The following is a 19,384-nucleotide window of genomic DNA, read 5'->3' as shown; positions in this document are numbered from 1 at the left end:
GCAAAATGGAGAAAACAATCCATCAGCTATCCTCTACTGAAGAATCCAAAGTTTTGAATCTAATTTACTTTCTACTATATTTAGGGAGAATTGCAACTATAACTATCTAGTCTTCAATACCATCAAAGACCTGAGTAAGATTTAATATTACATCAGTAAATAGGAACTGCAGAGCAAGTAGCTTCTAAAATCGAGGACAGAAACAGCTAGCTGCCTGAATAGTCATCCTAGGTTTTTTCTGTAACACTGGGGCATCTAACTTTGTTCTACAGGCCTAGTAATCTGACAGACATTGGGAAAAGCTGGAGATTTTTAAAAACTCTTTTCCTTTGTCTTGAAAATTTTGGCAGTTGCCTTTTTGCATGCCCTGCATGTTCAGTTTGGAGAGTAAATTGTTAGCAATTGTGAAAAGGGAAATTTATTTGACCAAATTGCTAGTTTTTCCCATAAAGAAAATCAACTACATAAGGAGTCACTTTGATGCATATTATCCTCTTTGAAGTATATTGGTATTTTCAGGAGCTGACATCTCTCATTGTCACTAAAAGCCTTACATTATTAAGCATATTAAGTGTCATATTCTGTAGGTCTTCAATGTGTTTTAAAATTATCTATCTATTTAAACATACCTGGTATTGGGCATGACCTTGAAAACATACCAACATGACTACAAGTTTCACTATTACAGATGACGAACTACTAACCTGTATTTTTGATTACATTACATTTTAAATTAAGTTGTATAAGCATAATACCCCAAAAGAGAAGAGACATATATGTAGCATAACAAAAATATCTTTAAATTTATTCCAGTAAAGCAAAATTAATATCAATGTAAATATTTTTAGGTTAATAGTTGGGTTTTTATTGAAGTAGATTCAATAATCTATCCTATTTTCTATCATTAGTACATTATATCCACCTTTTTTCCTTAGAAAGAGATGTTTGAATTTAACCCTTTTGTTTAGTTTTTTTCCTTATTCTGACCAATAACACCTTGTGACCAACTTACACTTAAATGATAGCATCCATAACCTTCTGGGAATATGGACCTTGTTTTCTAGTTTCCTTCCTATTGTCCGGGTGCACTGGAATCTTTGGAGAAAACTTGAGTAAGTCAGGATGCTTGTTAAGACTTGACTGGAGTATTTTTTGAGGCTGGATCATCTCAGCCAGCAGCCTTGAAGTTGTTCTGGATGTTGGATAACCTGGGCCATTTATTTTTATTGATGCTTGTCCCTTTCTCTGAAAATACATAAACTTTATACAGTAACCTATACATCTACATTAATAAAAGTATAGATTTTTGAATTGTTCACAATTTAGCCAAAACTGATTATTTTTATTTTTGTTGAAAAGATTTCTGTCCCCTGCCTGCCTTCCATTTCCTTCCCCCTCTCCCCACTCCTCTCCCCCTCTCCACACTCCCCTCCCCTCCCCCCACTCCCCTTCCCTCCCCCCACTCCATTCCCCCTCCCTCTCGAGTCTGAATAGCAGTCCAGATTCCCTGCCCTGTAGTATGTCCCAGGTTCTCCGCCCTCCATCCAGGTCCAGGAAGGTGTGCCGTTCAGCAGGTAAAATACAAATTACATGTCTTGTATAACTTCTATTTTTATTTTTTTATGTGTATACCTGGTATTTTCAGGGGAGTTTCCTCTATTAAATGTAGTACATATCAACCAGGAATGAATCCACAACCTCTCATTTTCTGTGGAAATAAAAGCATATCCTCTTCATCAATGTAACATATCTTTTAACTTGTAGTTTGAAGTCAAGACATTATTAAAACATATAGGTTGGATTAATCTAGCAGTTTTCATAATCCAATCTATCTTTGTAGTTGCTGTTCCTTCATTAGCAAACAGAAAATATAAAGACAGCACAATATCATATAGAATCCAAATTCTCCATGTGTTTCCCACCATTACATGGATTTATTTATTTATTTATTTATTTATTTATTTATTTATTTATTATTTTCCATGACTTTATTAATTTTGAAATACTGTTAATATATGACTATACATACCTTTTTCTCTTCTCTCTCTTCTAAAGCCCATGCGTGGTTTTCAATACACAGTAACACATTCAGAGGTTTATTTCTTCTGCATCTGTCTTTACTGAGCATCTGTATTATTTTTTGATTGCATAAGACAAATCTTAAACTGTTATGTCAGAAACTGCTGATGCAATTTACCTTAGTGCATAGTTGTAATGCATGGCGGTTGTTGCCTAACTTTTGTAGAAGGCAGCTGTTGGGAGACATGTCTTGGCGCCGCAGCTGTCAGAAAGACATGAGAGTAGGAAGCCATATTTGGCTCCATTTTGTGTGTTTAGAACCTGTTATGACCCTTATGATGTTTTATTTGTATGGAAGTGCTGAACAGTTTGGCATCAAATGTAGGCAGAGTTTTCTATCCTGTTAGTCGCTTACCAAATAATCACACAGAAATTTAATTATAAATGCTGAGTTAATAGCTTTGGCGTCTCTCAAGTCAGAGATTGCAATTTAAATTAACAAATTTCTTTTAATCTCTGTGCTGCCCTGAGGCTCATTAACCTCATCTTTGAACTCATGTTGTTTCTTCTGTGTTTGGCTCTTGACTTCTCAGACTCCACCTTTCTTTTTCCCAGCATTGTATCTGCCCCCCCCCCCCCATTTCAGCCTACCTATTCATCAACTGGCTTTTTGTTTTTTAATCAATGAGAGCAACAAATTTTCACAGTGTACAGGAGAATTATTCTCCAGCAACTTATAATGGAAAAAGCTGGAACAATTCAAACCAAGACTGGGGAATAGTAGAGGAAATGCTAAAACTGTTACTCTATGATCAACCAGTTATTCAGTATAAAATAGAGTTAAATCAGTTTCAGATCAGAGTGGTCAGGCTCAAGGGCAGAGGACAGTCTGAAAGCATGTGTTCTATAAACCCTATACTATGATGGAATTTGAGAACTGGAAAAGCAGTGCAAAGTCTGAGGGAACAAGTCCCCGCCTTAATGCTGTGCCTCTGAGATGAAGATTGAGTTAGAACCTCCTTAACAGTAGATGACATGTAGAATTTGACCTGTCACTACTCATCCCTCTCTAAGGCAGAGTTTGCAGACCCTGAGGCCATAGAATTGGGGAGAGCATTTGCCAATGAGCTATAACAGCTGGAGATTTTCTAGTATGGGCCAGTGCTGGTGAGTTGCCAGAGACAGAGTAAATGCACAAATCCAAGAGTTTCAAATGTGCCCATTCATGCTTGATACCTACTGCTGGCCCAAATGTAGAACATTCTATTGCTAGATTGCAGACTTTGATCTTAATTCCTATTTTGTGAAGGGCATTTGGGACTTTTCTGACCTACTAAAATCCTGTGTATGCAATCATATTCAAGAGATAAGCACAGAAATGACAACTTTAAATGTTATAGTTTGGCAAGAAAATGGAGGAAGAGGAGGAGGAGGAGAAGGAGGAGGAGGAGGAGGAGGAGGAGGAGGAGGAGGAGGAGGAGAAGAAGAAGAAGAAGAAGAAGAAGAAGAAGAAGAAGAAGAAGAAGAAGCATCTCAAGGTGTTTCAAATGCCTATAAGCGTGTTAAGCTTATTTTATTTGGAATCAATATAAAAGATACAAATTGACAGTCAAATTAGGTGCTACTGGTCCTCTGGAACCAGATTAAGCCCACTAAGATGTATGAGAGTTTTCCTAGCAGAACAGACATTAAGCTCAGTCTATCAGAAATATTTTAAATATCTCCAGAATTTTATGATACTTTAATCAAATGGCTTCATTTTGTGGGGCTAGAAACAGGTTTGAGTTACTTAGCTGGGGTTGCTAAATGACTGTAAGCCTTGTGCTGTATTGACTATTAATTGGTCTCTCTCAAATAAGCATGCAATGTTGTTCCTTGGTGAAACTATAGCTGACAACACTTTAGTCTATAAGGAGCCCAGATGGATTTCTTCAAATGGTTGCGTACATACATGCCCATACCAGATACAAAATTTAGGCCATCTAGTGACTGTGATTTTGTATATTGGTCAGGTAACCTCCAATGCTATATAGTGTTTGTTTCTCCAATGGCTGGACATATTCTAGGGATAGATATCTCACGATGACTGGAAACCTTCCAAACAATCTCTAATAAATTTACATTTCAAGTTAGGGCTGTTAAGCCAGCCATCTCCAACACGTGATTCAAGCTCCAAGGCAGAAGGTTCACATACGTTAATTCCAGGCACCTTTGAGGCATGAAGAAATTGTTCATACTGTTTTGCAGTTAGAAGCAGCTGATATAATATGAGTATACAGCGTCACTACAACTACTCCCCTGTTTGGCCAGTGCAGATGCCAGATGAACACAGAGAATGACTGTGGACTGCAGTGAACCGAATAAAGTGACTCCAACTCTGCATGCAACAGATCCACTCATCTTAGATATGATGAACCAATTAGCTTTTATTTTGGGTCAATATCATAATTTGGTTGATCTGTATAATCTTTTCTTCTTCTTTCTTTCTCCTCTTCCTTCTCCTCCTCTTCCTCCTCCTCCTCCTCTTCCTCCTCTCCTTCTCCTTCTCCTTCTTCTGTTTCTTCTTCTTCTCCTTCTTCTGTTTCTTCTTCTTCTTCTTCTTCTTCTTCTTCTTCTTCTTCTTCTTCTTCTTCTTCTTCTTCTTCTGTTTCTTCTTCTTCTTTTTCTTCTTCTTCTTCTTCTCCTTCTTCTGTTTCTTCTTCTTCTTCTTCTTCTTCTTCTTCTTCTTCTTCTTCTTCTTCTTCTTCTTCTTCTTCTTCTTCTTCTTCTTCTAATTTTGTACTGACATTGCTCAAAGAAATTAAGAAGAGTTTGCCTTTACCTATAGGGGTTGACAATGGATATCTGCCATTTGTCCCATGTTATATGCATATCTCTATTTGCCATTGTTTGGTGACTCAGAATTTAGTATCCTAGAAAGGGTCCAAGGTTGTTAAAATATATCACTATATTGATGATATTATATCTACTTCTGATTCTTCTTTTTTTCTGTCTCTTTTTAATTTATTTATTTATTAAATATTTATTTATCTATTAAATATTCTGTCCTTTGTTTATGGCTAGAAACCAAATATGAGTGAGTACATACCATGTTCCTCTTTTGGGGTCTGGCTTACCTCACTCAGGATAGTGTTTTCTATTTCCAACCATTTGCATGCAAAGTTCAAGAAGCCCTTGTTTTTTACTGCTGCGTAGTACTCTAATACTTTCTTCATCCATTCTTCCATTGAAGGGCATCTAGGTTGTTTCCAGGTTCTGGCTATTACAAACAATGCTGCTATGAACTGTAAGTCTGAGAGCTGTCTTGAAATAATGGGAACAGATAGCGAATGATTCCAAAGTACACAGGCTTGGTTTGTCCTTCAAATTCTTGGGAAGTGCATTGTTGTTTAAGAAAAAAAGTTATACAAGAGACCAAACATGGTAATGTTCAGGCAGGTCTTTGAAAGAAGATGCTAAAGTCTTTGTGAGATTTTTGGAATATTGAAGAGTATTAATCTCCCATCTGTCCTAGATATACATCCTTTGTAGGCACTGTGGGAAAAAAACATGGGAGCATAATGTCATACGGAGACACCCAAATGGGTAGCTGTAGCTGCCCAGTAGCTTATTGACCAACCACAGATACTTAGTAATATTAATCATATATATATATATATATATATATATATATATATATATATATATATATATAATTAAATTGGATGTGACCATTTTTCCAACAAGTTTTGGTTTCACCCTGTGGGAACATATGGAGGAGAGAGCAGTACCTGTAGTTTTTCAGTGACAACTGTGGAAGGAGGCTGAGGCCTGATACACCCTTCACTAAAAGTAATTCATGAGCATGTACACAGCCTCTAAACAAAAGGGTCTGTCACCAGGTGAGGTAAAGTTCTAGTGCACATTCAGATTCCACATACCATTTTTGGATGGAGAATATTTGGCTCTCCACTAAATAAATAGTTAGAGCTCAAACTTCTTATTTATCTAAATGGGAGGCTTACCTGGACATGGAAGGAGTACTAAGTGGTAGACCCTAAAAGAGTTGTAAATCTCTGGGTGCTGTAGACTGTGTGATGATGCTAGACATCAGTTTCCAAGAAATGGAGACATCCAAATCAAGTCACTACTGAGAAGGAACTACTCTGCCCCAATACCTGGTACATGATGACTGCAATAGAGAGCTACAGCCTACTAAAAGGCAGTATTAGTCCAGCTATTCCCTGAAATCCAGACTGTTCACCTCTCAATAAAATCATGTGGGCTTAATTCGAAGCTGTATAGCTGATAGTTATATGTGTTTCCTCTCTATTTGCATATTAAAAATTGAGCTATACATAGTAGTTTCTCTGCCAATCCCCACAGGTACCTGAAGGACTACTGCAGTCCTGGGGAGGTGGACTGTCATCTCCTGCAGGGATCTTCTTTGTGTGAAGAAGTTTGAATGTTAGAAAACAGAAATCTGTGGCAGTCATATGGTAGACCTTAATTTTTACTCTCCCATGTATCTTTACATCAACAAGGTCAATGCATAAGTATGTGTTCAGTGGATACAGTGTATAATAGCAGAGGATGCCACTATATGGCAGAATCAACACATTGGGAATGCAGAAAGTGAGATTATAATATGGATAACTGCCCCCAAGGAGGCAAAAGTTCTAGTAAGGGTAGAATGTCTTTTGGTGATGGCTGGTGTATATCCAGGTATTTACCAGGCAACAACAGCTGGTAACAGTGTCTGATTGGATAAGAAGGTATACAGATTGGTTACTGACAACTCGATACAAACTGGAATCAATTTGTGCAAGCCTTAACTATGGAACAGTCTTAGTCCAATTGGGCAGTTGACATGTGTGTGGATTGTTGACTTCTGCTTGATGGTTGTTTGTTTCTCATGATTTTGCTCAATGGTCCCACTGTGATAAATGCCTTTGCTTATCAGATGGACCTAGACTGCATAAAAGTTGGATGCTCTTTGGTTATCTGGGTTACTTTCACTATAATGTGTGTAACAACATCACAAGCAGATGTTGCTAAACCTAGAGTTATTCCAGTCTGTAACTCTTTTTCATCTATGTGGTCTTTTCCGTGAGAAAGACCATAGCTTTAAAATTCTGATTGAGAACAAGTACAATGTACCCAGAGTATTTACTGTTACACAAACAAGAGGGAACAAGATCATATCCAACATTCCCTATGGCATTTGCTTTAATTCCTGCCTCTAGATACATGACACATTCCTCCCCTGAACTGCCTTAGTGATGGAGTGTGACCTGAGAGTTGTAAGCTGAAATAACCCTTCCTCCTCAATTAGCTTTTGGTCATGATGTCTCTCAGGCTGGTTCAACATATGAAAATATGTCAATGTAATCCATCATATAAATACACTGAAAGAAAAAAATATGACCATTTCAATAGATGCTAAAAAGCATTTGACAAAATTGAACACCCCTTTATGATAAAGGTCTTAGAGAGATTAGGGATACAAGGGTCATACCTAACTACAATAAAATCTATTTACAACATGCTGACAGCTAACATCAGATTAAATGGAGAGAAACTCAAAGACATCCCACTAAAATCAGGAACACGACAAGGATGTCCACTCTCTCCATACCTCTCCAATGTAGTGCTTGAAGTTCTAGCAATAGCAATAAGACAACATAAGGGGATCAAGGGGATTCGTATTGGAAAGAAAGAAGTTAAACTTTCATTATTTGCAGATGATATGATATTGTACATAAGTGACGCCAAAAACTCCACCAAAGAACTCCTACAGCTGATAAACACCTTTAGTAGCATGGCAGGATACAAGATCAACTCCAGAAAATTAGTTGCCCTCCTATACACAAAGGATAAGGTAGCAGAGAGGGAAATCAGAGAAGCATCACCTTTCACGATAGCCACAAATAGCATAAAATATCTTGGGGTAACTCTAACCAAGGAAGTGAAGGATCTATTTGACAAGAACTTTAAGTCTTTGAAGACAGAAATTGAGGAGGACACCAGAAAATGGATGGACATCCCTTGCTCTTGGATTGGGAGGATCAACATAGTAAAAATGGCAATTCTACCAAGGGCAATTATAGATTCAATGCAATCCTCATTAAGGTCCCATCAAAATTCTTCACAAATCTTGAGAGGACAATAATCAACTTTATATAGAAAAACAAAATAACCCAGGATAGCCAAAACAATCTCAGAACAGTAGAGAATAAAAAAGATAGAAAGTGAAAAGCACTCCTTTGTGGGATAATAAATTGACCACATAAATTATTTTCTAAGTCTAAATGTTGTGATTATGTTCTTATTTTTACTTATATGTCTGCTGGTTTTTCTTTGCTTACCCTTTTTACCAGGCTGAATGTAACCTCTGTGTGTAAGATGGTAGGCCATGTAATATTGAAAATAATCATGGGCTTATTCTTTCTACTACCCAAGTCTATGCCTGGGATTCCCAGATGGACAATGAATGTAAGTTTCATGTGCCACATTTCTCCTAAGCATTAGAGATGATAGAAAGTTGTTACATTGAGATTTAAAATAAGTTGCATTTGTAAATATGTTTTCTATCCCTCAGGGAATGCATGATCTGCTTTGATGGAACAGTATTTGTCCCTCACAGTGTTCTTTTTTTTTTTTTTTTTTTTTTTTAATTTTTTTATTGATAAAAGGAGGATAAAGAAAAGAAAAAAAAAAACAAATTTCCACCTCCTCCCACCAGCCTCCCATTTCCCTCCCCCTCCTCCCACTCTTCTCCCCCTCCTCCCACTCTTCTCCCCCTCCTCCCACCCCTCTCCCCCTCCCTTTCCAGTCCAAAGAGCTGTCAGGGTTCCCTGCCCTTTGGTAAGTCCTAGGTCCTCCCCCCTCCGTCCATATCTAGGAAGGTGAACATCCAAACTGGCTAGGCTCCCACCAAGCCAGCAGATTGCGTAGGATCAAAACCGCGTGCCATTGTCCTTGGCGTCTCATCCGCCCTCATTGTTCGCCATGTTCCGAGAGTCCAGTTTTATCCCATGCTTTTTCTGGTAACAGTCCAGCTGGCCTTGGTGAGCTCGCAGTAGATCATCTCCACTGTCTCAGTGGGTGGGTGCACTCCTCGTGGTCCCGACATCTTTGCTCATGTTCTCACTCCTTCTGCTCCTCATTGGGACCTTGGGAGCTCAGTCCAGTGCTCCAGTGTGGGTCTCTGCCTCTATCTCCATCCATCGCCAGATGCAAGTTCTAGGATGGTATGCAATATATTCGTCAGTATTGCTCTAGGGTAGGGTCATTTCAGGTTCCCTATCCTCAGCTGCCCAGGGAACTAACTGGGGACCTCAGCTTGGGCACCTGGGAGCCCCTCTAGGGTCAAGTCTCCTGCCCACCCTAAAGTGGGTCCCTTAACTAAGAATTGTGGTTCCGTGCTCCCCTATCCAACCTTCCTTTATCCCGATCCTCCTGTTTCCCCTAGTCCACCCTCCTTCCCTTCTACCTTTTCTCTCCCCATCTCCCCTAACCCCCATCCCACCCCACCCCCAAGATCCCACTTTTCCCCCCGGCAATTTTGTCTACTTCCCTTATCCAAGAGGATAACTATATGTTTTTCCTTGGGTTCACCTTCTTACTTAGCTTCTTTAGATTCGCCTATTGTAGATTCCGTGAACCCTATTTATGGCTAGAAACCAATTATGAGTGAGTACATCCCATGTTCGTCTTTTTGGGCATGGGATACCTCACTCAGGATAGTGTTTTCTATTTCCATCCATTTGCATGCAAAATTCGAGAAGTCATTGTTTTTTACCGCAGCGTAGTACTCTAGTGTGTATATATTCCATACTTTCTTCATCCATTCTTCCATTGAAGGGCATCTAGGTTGTTTCCAGGTTCTGGCTATTACAAATAGTACTGCTATGAACATAGTTGAACAAATGCTTTTGACATGTGATAGAGCATCTCTTGGGTAAATTCCCAAGAGTGGTATTGCTGGGTCCAGGGGTAGGTTGATCCCGAATTTCCGGAGAAACCGAAACACTGACTTCCACAGTGGTTGCACAAGATTGCATTCCCACCAGCAATGGATGAGGGTACCCCTTCCTCCACAGCCTCTCCAGCAAAGGCTATCCTTGGTGTTTTTGACTTTAGCCAATCTTACAGGTGTAAGATGATATCTCAAAGTTGTTTTGATTTGCATTTCCCTGATCGCTAAGGAGGTTGAGCATGACCTTAAGTGTCTTTTGGTCATTTGAACTTCTTCTGTTGAGAATTCTCTGTTCAGTTCAGCGCCCCATTTTTTAATTGGGTTAATTAGCCTTTTAAAGTCTAGTTTCTTGAGTTCTCTATATATTTTGGAGATCAGACCTTTGTCTGTTGTGGGGTTGGTGAAGATCTTCTCCCAGTCGGTAGGTTGCCTTTGTGTCTTAGTGACAGTGTCCTTTGCTTTACAGAAGCTTCTCAGTTTTAGTAGGTCCCATTTATTCAATGTTGCCCTTAATGTCTGTGCTTCTGGGGTTATACCTAAGAAGCGATCGCCTGTGCCCATCTGTTGTAGGGTATTGCCCACTTTCTCTTCTATCAGGTTCAGTGTTTTCGGGCTGATATTGAGGTCTTTAATCCATTTGGACTTGAGTTTTGTGCACGGTGATAGATATGGGTCTATTTTCATTCTTCTACAGGTTGACATCCAGTTGTGCCAGCACCATTTGTTGAAGATGCTTTCTTTCTTCCAATGTAAACTTTTAGCTCCTTTATCGAAAATGAGGTGTTCATAGGTTTGTGGGATAAAGTCCGGGTCTTCTATACGATTCCATTGGTCGACTTCTCTGTTTTTATGCCAGTACCACCCTGTTTTCATTACTGTAGCTCGGTAATAGAGTTTGAAGTCAGGGATGGTAATGCCTCCAGAAGATCCTTTATTGTATAGGATTGTTTTGGCTATCCTGGGTTTTTTGTTTTTCCATATAAAGTTGATTATTGTCCTCTCCAGATCTGTGAAGAATTTTGATGGGATCTTGATGGGGATTGCATTGAATCTATAAATTGCCTTTGGTAGAATTGCCATTTTTACTATGTTGATCCTCCCAATCCAAGAGCAAGGGATGTCCATCCATTTTTTGGTATCCTCTTCAATTTCTTTCTTCAATGCCTTAAAGTTCTTGTCAAATAGATCTTTCACTTCCTTGGTTAGATTTACCCCAAGATATTTTATGCTGTTTGTGGCTATCGTGAATGGAGAAGCTTCTCTGATTTCCCTCTCTGCTTCCATATCCTTTGAGTATAGGAGGGCGACTGATTTTTTGGAGTTGATCTTGTATCCTGCCACATTACTAAAGCTGTTTATCAGCTGTAAAAGTTCTTTGGTGGAATTTTGGGGGTCGCTTATGTACACTATCATATCATCTGCGAATAACGAAAGTTTAACTTCTTCATTTCCAATTCGAATCCCCTTGATCCCATTATGCTGTCTTATTGCTATTGCTAGAACTTCCAGCACTATATTGAAGAGGTATGGCGAAAGTGGGCAGCCTTGTCGCGTTCCTGAGTTAAGCGGGATGGCTTTGAGTTTCTCTCCATTTAATTTGATGTTAGCTGTCGGCTTGCTGTATATAGCTTTTATTATATTTAGGTATGACCCTTGTATCCCTAATCTCTCCAAGACTTTTAACATAAATGGATGTTGAATTTTGTCAAATGCTTTTTCAGCATCTAATGAAATGATCATATGGTTTTTTTCTTTCAGTTTATTTATATGATGGATTACACTGATAGATTTTCGTATGTTGAACCAGCCCTGCATCTCAGGAATGAAGCCTACTTGATCATAATGGATAATTTTTCGGATGTGTTCTTGGATTCGGTTTGCCAGTATTTTGTTGAGGATTTTTGCGTCGATATTCATGAGTGAGATCGGCCTGTAATTCTCTTTCCTGGTTGAGTCTTTGTGTGGTTTTGGTATCAGAGTAACTGTAGCTTCATAAAAGGAATTTGGTAATGACCCTTCTGTTTCTATATTGTGGAATACATTGAGGAGTATAGGTATTAGGTCTTCTTGGAAGTTCTGGTAGAATTCCGCATTGAAACCATCTGGCCCTGGGCTTTTTTTGGTAGGGAGGTTTTTGATAACAGCTTCTAGTTCTTCGCGACTGACAGGTCTGTTTAGCTTGTTCACCTGGTCCTGATTTAATTTTGGTAAATCGTATTTATCTAAGAAAGTGTCCATTTCTTTTACATTTTCCAGTTTAGTGGCATACAAGCTTTTGTAGTAAGATCTAATGACTCTCTGAATTTCCTCTGTGTTTGTGGTTATGTCCCCTTTTTCATTTCTGATCTTATTAATTTGCAAATTTTCTCTCTGCCGTTTGATTAGTTTGGATAGGGGTTTGTCAATCTTGTTGATTTTTTCCAGGAACCAGCTTCTTGATTCATTGATTCTTTGGATTGTTTTTTGTGTTTCTATTTTGTTGATTTCAGCCCTCAGTTTGATTATTTCCAGTCTTCTACTCCTCCTAGGTGAGTCTGCTTCTTTTTTTTCTAGAGCTTTCAGGTGGGCTGTTAAGTCTCCAATATGTGCTTTCTCTGTTTTCTTTAAGTGGGCACTTAGTGCTATGAACTTTCCTCTCAGGACTGCTTTCATAGTGTCCCATAAGTTCGAGTATGTTGTTTCTTTATTTTCATTGAATTCAAGGAAGACTTTAATTTCTTTCTTTATTTCCTCCTTAATCCAGGTATGGTTCAGTAGTTGACTGTTCAGTTTCCATGAGTTTGTAGGCTTTCTGGGGGTAGCATTGTTGTTGAATTCTAACTTTAGTCCATGGTGGTCTGATAAGACACAGGTGGTTAGTAATATTTTTTTGTAGCTGTGTAAGTTAGCTTTGTTACCAAGTATGTGGTCAATTTTCGAGAAGGTTCCATGAGCTGCAGAGAAAAAGGTATATTCTTTCCTATTTGGGTGGAATATTCTATAGATGTCTGTTAAGTCCATTTGCTTCATTACCTCCATTAATTCTCTAATTTCTCTGTTAGGTTTCTGTCTGATTGACCTGTCCATTGGTGAAAGAGGAGTGTTGAAGTCTCCTACTATTAGTGTGTGCGGTTTGATGGCTGCCTTGACTTTTAGCAATGTTTCTTTTACATACGTGGGTGCTTTTATATTAGGGGCATAGATATTCAGGATTGAGATTTCTTCCTGATGAATTTTTCCTGTTATGAGTATAAAATGTCCCTCTCCATCTCTTTTTATTGATTTAAGTTTGAAGTCAACTTTGTTAGAAATTAGTATGGCCACACCTGCTTGTTTCTTAGGTCCATTTGCTTGATAAGCCTTTTCCCAGCCCTTTACTCTGAGTAGGTGCCTGTCTTTGTGGTTGAGGTGTGTTTCTTGTAGACAGCAGAATGTTGGATCCTGTTTTCGTATCCAGTCTCTTAGCCTGTGCCTTTTTATAGGTGAGTTGAGTCCATTGACATTAAGTGATATTAATGACCAGTGGTTGTTAACTCCGGTCACTTTTTAAGTAGTAGGGTTTGTGTGTTTCCCTTCTTTGAGTTGCGCTGGTGAAGGGTCTCTAGATGTCTGAGTTATTGAGGTCTTTGTTGGACTCCTTGGTTAGTGATTTTCCTTCTATTATTTTCTGTAAGGCTGGATTTGTGGCTACGTATTGCTTAAATTTGTTTTTATCCTGGAAAATTTTGTTTTCTCCATTTATGGTGAACGAAAGCTTGGCTGGATATAGTAGTCTGGGCTTGCATCCATGGTCTCTTAGTTTTTGCAGTACATCTATCCAGGACCTTCTGGCTTTCATGGTTTCCATAGAGAAGTCAGGTGTAAGTCTGATAGGTTTACCTTTATAAGTAAGTTGGCCTTTTTCCTTTGCGGCTCTTAATATTCTTTCTTTATTCTGTATATTTTGTGTTTTGATTATTATATGGCGAGGGGATGTTTTTTTTTGATCCAGCCTATTTGGGGTTCTGTATGCCTCTTGAACCTTCATAGGTACATCCTTCTTCAGGTTGGGAAAGTTTTCTTCTATAATTTTGTTAAGTATATTTTCTGGACCGTTGAGCTGCACTTCTTCTCCTTCTTCTACTCCAATTATTCTTAGGTTTGGTCTTTTTATTGTGTCCCATATTTCCTGAATGTTTTGTGATGAGAGTTTGTTGGACTTGCTGTTTTCTTTGATCAGTGCGTTTATTTTCTCTATGTTATCCTCAGACTCTGAGATTCTTTCTTCTATCTCTTGTATTCTGCTGGTTATGCTTGTTTCTGTAGTCTCTATTCGTTTACCTAGATTTTCCATGTCCAGCCGGCCCTCTGTTTGTGTTTTCTTCTTTGCCTCCATTTCATTTTTCAAATCATGAACTGTTTCCATTATCTGCTTGATTGTTTTTCCTTGCTTTCCTAGGGTATCATTCACTGATTTACTCAATTCCTCGAACTTTCTGTTATACTTCTCATCCATTTCTATAAGGGCGTTTTTTATATGCTGTTTAAGGGTGTCAATCACTGTCATGAAGTCAGTTTTTTCTCCTTCTTCATGATTAAGGTGTTCATGTCCTCCTGTTGTGAGGTCGCTAGATTCTGGTGGTTTCGTGTTGTTCTTCAGATTGTTGGGTGAATTCTTGCATTGGCGTCTCCCCATCTCTTCCTTCCAATATTCTCCTATGGATCTTCTTTTACAGGATCAGGTCTTCTTGCCAACTGATGTACCTTCCAAGTGATGTCACTCCCCCGTGATGTTTCTCCTGGAGTCCAGTTCCGATCTCCTTGCTGCTTGGTTAGCTTCCAAACAAAGGCCCACCCTGCTTGCTGCAGGCAGGTTATGGAGACAAAGGAGCTACCACCTTCCCCTTTGCACTCACCTTCGGGTTCAGTCCCAGCGCCCAGGCAGGCTGAACAGGGAGGCACTCTGCTCCAAGAAGGGAGGGATGTAGGGAGACAGGGGGTAGGGGGATCTGGATGTAAGCTGGATGGGATAGGAAGAGAGAGGAGGTACCGGGCAGTGTAGCCCTGTAGGTTGATCAGGAAGTGTAGGCGGGCTGTTCCCGGGTGCCGCAGCACTCACTCACCACAATGATGTCTCACTAGGTGCCCTGATGAAACTCCGTGCTGCTTGGTTCGCTCGCAGACAAAGGGCCCACCCTGCTTGCTGCAGGCGGGCTATGGGGACAAAGAAGCCCCCGAGCTCCCCTTTACCCTACGCTTGGGGTTAGGACCCAGCGCCCAAGCAGGCAGAGCAGGGAGGCTCTCTGCCACCAGGGAAGGGAGGGGGAAGAGAAACAGAGGGTGGGGGGATCTGGATGTAAGCTGGATGGGATAGGAAGAGAGAGGAGGTACCGGGCAGTGTAGCCCTGTAGGTTGATCAGGAAGTGTAGGCGGGCTGTTCCCGGGTGCCGCAGCACTCACTCACCACAATGATGTCTCACTAGGTGCCCTGATGAAACTCCGTGCTGCTTGGTTCGCTCGCAGACAAAGGGCCCACCCTGCTTGCTGCAGGCGGGCTATGGGGACAAAGAAGCCCCCGAGCTCCCCTTTACCCTACGCTTGGGGTTAGGACCCAGCGCCCAAGCAGGCAGAGCAGGGAGGCTCTCTGCCACCAGGGAAGGGAGGGGGAAGAGAAACAGAGGGTGGGGGGATCTGGATGTAAGCTGGATGGGATAGGAAGAGAGAGGAGGTACCAGGCAGTGTAGCCCTGTAGGTTGATCAGGAAGTGTAGGCGGGCTGTTCCCGGGTGCCGCAGCACTCACTCACCACAATGATGTCTCACTAGGTGCCCTGATGAAACTCCGTGCTGCTTGGTTCGCTCACAGACAAAGGGCCCACCCTGCTTGCTGCAGGCGGGCTATGGGGACAAAGAAGCCCCCGAGCTCCCCTTTACCCTACGCTTGGGGTTAGGACCCAGCGCCCAAGCAGGCAGAGCAGGGAGGCTCTCTGCCACCAGGGAAGGGAGGGGGAAGAGAAACAGAGGGTGGGGGGATCTGGATGTAAGCTGGATGGGATAGGAAGAGAGAGGAGGTACCGGGCAGTGTAGCCCTGTAGGTTGATCAGGAAGTGTAGGCGGGCTGTTCCCGGGTGCCGCAGCACTCGCTCACCACAATGATGTCTCACTAGGTGCCCTGATGAAACTCCGTGCTGCTTGGTTCGCTCGCAGACAAAGGGCCCACCCTGCTTGCTGCAGGCGGGCTATGGGGACAAAGAAGCCCCCGAGCTCCCCTTTACCCTACGCTTGGGGTTAGGACCCAGCGCCCAAGCAGGCAGAGCAGGGAGGCTCTCTGCCACCAGGGAAGGGAGGGGGAAGAGAAACAGAGGGTGGGGGGATCTGGATGTAAGCTGGATGGGATAGGAAGAGAGAGGAGGTACCGGGCAGTGTAGCCCTGTAGGTTGATCAGGAAGTGTAGGCGGGCTGTTCCCGGGTGCCGCAGCACTCACTCACCACAATGATGTCTCACTAGGTGCCCTGATGAAACTCCGTGCTGCTTGGTTCGCTCGCAGACAAAGGGCCCACCCTGCTTGCTGCAGGCGGGCTATGGGGACAAAGAAGCCCCCGAGCTCCCCTTTACCCTACGCTTGGGGTTAGGACCCAGCGCCCAAGCAGGCAGAGCAGGGAGGCTCTCTGCCACCAGGGAAGGGAGGGGGAAGAGAAACAGAGGGTGGGGGGATCTGGATGTAAGCTGGATGGGATAGGAAGAGAGAGGAGGTACCAGGCAGTGTAGCCCTGTAGGTTGATCAGGAAGTGTAGGCGGGCTGTTCCCGGGTGCCGCAGCACTCACTCACCACAATGATGTCTCACTAGGTGCCCTGATGAAACTCCGTGCTGCTTGGTTCGCTCACAGACAAAGGGCCCACCCTGCTTGCTGCAGGCGGGCTATGGGGACAAAGAAGCCCCCGAGCTCCCCTTTACCCTACGCTTGGGGTTAGGACCCAGCGCCCAAGCAGGCAGAGCAGGGAGGCTCTCTGCCACCAGGGAAGGGAGGGGGAAGAGAAACAGAGGGTGGGGGGATCTGGATGTAAGCTGGATGGGATAGGAAGAGAGAGGAGGTACCGGGCAGTGTAGCCCTGTAGGTTGATCAGGAAGTGTAGGCGGGCTGTTCCCGGGTGCCGCAGCACTCGCTCACCACAATGATGTCTCACTAGGTGCCCTGATGAAACTCCGTGCTGCTTGGTTCGCTCGCAGACAAAGGGCCCACCCTGCTTGCTGCAGGCGGGCTATGGGGACAAAGAAGCCCCCGAGCTCCCCTTTACCCTACGCTTGGGGTTAGGACCCAGCGCCCAAGCAGGCAGAGCAGGGAGGCTCTCTGCCACCAGCCCTCACAGTGTTCTTGCATGGTATAAAGTCCTTAAAAGTGGAATGAACAGTAAATACTCAGAGTACACTGTACTTGTGCTCAATCAGAATTTTAAAGCTATGGTCTTTCTCATGGAAAAAAAAACACATAGATGAGAAAGAAAGAGTTACAGATTGGAATAATTCTAGGTTTAGCAACATCTGCTATGATATTGTTATACACATTATAGTATAACTAACCCAGATAACCAAAAAGCACCATTACAAGACATGCACAATAAAGTATAGAAAAATCCAGAAGTTGGTTGCCTGATGTGGGAGTGTCATATATCAATCTGTTGATTTCATTGGCTAAGCAATAAAGGAACTGCCTCGGCCCATTTCATTGGTTAGAAGATAGGTGGGAGGAGTAGACAGAACAGAATGCCGGGAGGAAGAGGAAGTGAGGTCAGACTCGACAGCTCTCCTCTCCAGAGCAGACGCCTCAGGAGAGACGCCATGCTACCTGCTCCAGGGAAGACGCACACCATGCCCCAGCTCCGACCCAGGATGGACTTAGGCTAGAATCTTCCCGGTAAGCGCACCTAGGGGCGCTACACAGATGATTAGAAATGGGCCAGAGCAGTGTTTAAAAGAATACAGTGTCTGTGTAATTATTTCGGGCATAAGCTAGCCGGGCAGGGCAGGCGGCTGGGGTGTTTGGGGACGCAACCCTGCCGCCGCCCATATTACTACAAATGACGCCCCTATTACTACAAATGGCGCCCACGTGATGGACTAAATCCACTTAAAAAACCTGAGAAGGCTTAAAATAATGGAGAGAGAGTTTAACACAGATTTTTACTGTTGGTTCGTGGCGTGCCATAGAGAGATTTCCTGATTCAGCAACAGCAGCAGAAAAAAAAAGCTGCGTTATCTTAAAGCGCTGCTTCCTGGGGCTGTGCCACCAGTGCAAACTCTGGTTTTATGTTTGTGTTCCCGCTTGGGATCGGAAGGAGAGTGCTCTGAGACCGTGACAATGACTCAGAGCTCCCCGCCTGCTCCTGGGCAGAAGGCAGAATCAGGCTTAGGCAGGCGGAAGAGCATGGCAGATTCCTGCCGCCATACAGAGACGTGTTTTCAGACTGCACAGTGCTCAGCGTGTCAGATTTGGATGTAACTTGGATGAAAAGAATTTTTGTGCTGCACGCTCAGTCTTAGAATTAAACTGCTGAGTGCCGCTCCTACCTGGTAGCCCCAGAGCTAGCACAAAATGGTACGTCCTCCATTTTGAAATTTTCCTGACTCAGCAGCAGGAACAAACCTGTGTTGTTTTAAAAATGCCGGCTTTCTGGGCCATCCTGCCAGGGCAAACTCTGACTGTTTGAGGCAGGAGGGCTGGCTACCGAGAGAGGATTTGAGTGTTGTCTGTTGTAGCTTGCTGGCTGGCAGGGACCTTGCAGCCAGTACCTCAGCCATGAGGCTGGAAAGCTAAGGAATGGACTGGATCTAGCTGGCAAAGCCACGCCTTTAGTCCTACTGATATTGCTTGGTAAATTAAAGACTCATGTGGTCAGAAAAAGAGAGATATACAGTAAAGAGAGATTCAAAGACAAAGAAAATTTCTAAATGGTTTACTGTGTGTTAAAAAATATATGCAAGCTAAAAGTTGAAGTTCTTAAAAAAAAAGGAAGAGAGTTGTTGTGTGTCCTAGTACACACCTTTAATCCCAACACTTGGGAGGCAGAGGGAGATAGACCTCTGTGACTTCAAGGTGTGGTAGCACACGCCTTTAATCCCAGTGCCTAGAAGACAGAGACGAACAGATCTCTGTGAGTTCAAGGTGTAGTGGTGTACGCCTTTAATCCCAATGCCTGGGAGGCAGAGACGGGCGGATCTCTGAGAGTTCAAAGACAGCCTGGTCTACAGGTCAAAGATATATGCTCAAAAAGCAAAAAGTTAACCTAGGAATGTCACAGCTTAGATTCTTAAGCGCCTAGTGATTTAAAGGTGCAAATCAAAAGTGCTCCTGGATAGTAAAAAATTGCAGATTCACAATAGGACAGATTCAGACCGCTAAACAAGTCACACTGTTGGATGAATGTACGTAGGCTTGGGAGAGAGAAGAA

This window comes from Microtus pennsylvanicus, chromosome 13 (genome assembly GCF_037038515.1).
Source record: "Microtus pennsylvanicus isolate mMicPen1 chromosome 13, mMicPen1.hap1, whole genome shotgun sequence".
Taxonomy (NCBI): Eukaryota; Metazoa; Chordata; class Mammalia; order Rodentia; family Cricetidae; genus Microtus; species Microtus pennsylvanicus.
This window is presented reverse-complemented; position numbering follows the sequence as displayed.